Here is a 1,344-nt window from a genome sequence, read left to right on the forward strand (position 1 = left end):
TTTTTGCTGTAGGAATAATCTATTAAATTCAGCAGTCTGCGTGTGTTAGCAGCTGACTGCCTTCCTTTAATGAAACCAGTTTGATCTGGGTGGATTATGAGAGGAGTGACTTTATCTAATCGTTTTGCTAAAGCTTTACAGATTATTTTAATATCCACATTTATTAAGGATATAGGACGATAGCTGGTCGGAAACATAGGATCTTTGCCTGGCTTAAGCAGGAGACTGATGGTGGCAGAATTCATATTAACTGGAAATTTCCCATTATCTTGAGTTTCCTGCAGCACTCTATGGAACGTTGGGGCCAGAATGTCCCAGAACTCTTTATAGAACTCAGTAGGGAACCCGTCTGGACCTGGTGCTTTATTGTTTGGCATGCTTTTTAATGCATCCTGAACTTCAGCTGTAGACAGCGGTGAGTCCAAGGACGCTCTTTGACTCTCTGATAATTTAAGAAGAGTTATTTTATCCAGAAATCGCTTAATATCATTGTCTGATGGATTTAACTGTGATGTGTATAAAGATTTATAGAAAACTCGGAAGGCATTGTTAATATCCTCCGGATCCTGTAATATATTACCAATTGAATCTGTAACGGCAAATGTAGTCATTTTTTCTTTGTTTATTTTTAGCTGATTAGCTAAGAAACTTCCTGATTTATTGCTATGTTCAAAGTTGTCAATTCGAAGTCTTTGAATTAAAAATGTATTTTGTTTTTCAATAAATTCGTTTAGTTCTAGTTTTATTTTACGGATTTCCCCTAATTCTTCCTCATCTAGCAAGCTTTCTAGTAACTTTATTTTTCCCTCTAATTCCTGGATCTTTTTTTGTTCTAACTTTTTTTTATGAGATGAGAATGAAATAATTTTACCTCTCATCACTGCTTTACCTGCTTCCCATAGTATGGATGCTGATGTTCCTGGTAAATCATTGCACACCAAGTATGATGCCCACTTTTCCTTGAAAAATTTGAGAAACTCTTCATCTTTAAACAGTGATGTATTTAATCTCCAGCTTTTGTTTTGTGGGGCTATTTTTTTATTTATTGCAGCATCTGAGACAACAGACAGCAGCGAGCTGCTGATTAGGAAATAGTCCAGACGAGAGTAGGAATGATGGACAGTAGAAAAGAAAGTGTATTCCTTACTGTTAGGATGAAGAGATCGCCATGCATCACAAAGACCAAAATCACTCATGTATTGTTTGATTATTATTTAATGATTGCCAACTGCGCTGAGTCCCTGTTGTATTCAACATGTCCATTTCTCCATTTAGACCAAAGTTGAGGTCACCCCAATAATTAGAGAACCGTCCCCGTGCTTTGAAAGTGCATCAAAAAGTTTG

The sequence above is a fragment of the Cyprinodon variegatus genome, unplaced genomic scaffold, assembly GCF_000732505.1.
Source record: "Cyprinodon variegatus isolate N-32 unplaced genomic scaffold, C_variegatus-1.0 Scaffold527, whole genome shotgun sequence".
In the NCBI taxonomy this organism is placed as follows: domain Eukaryota; kingdom Metazoa; phylum Chordata; class Actinopteri; order Cyprinodontiformes; family Cyprinodontidae; genus Cyprinodon; species Cyprinodon variegatus.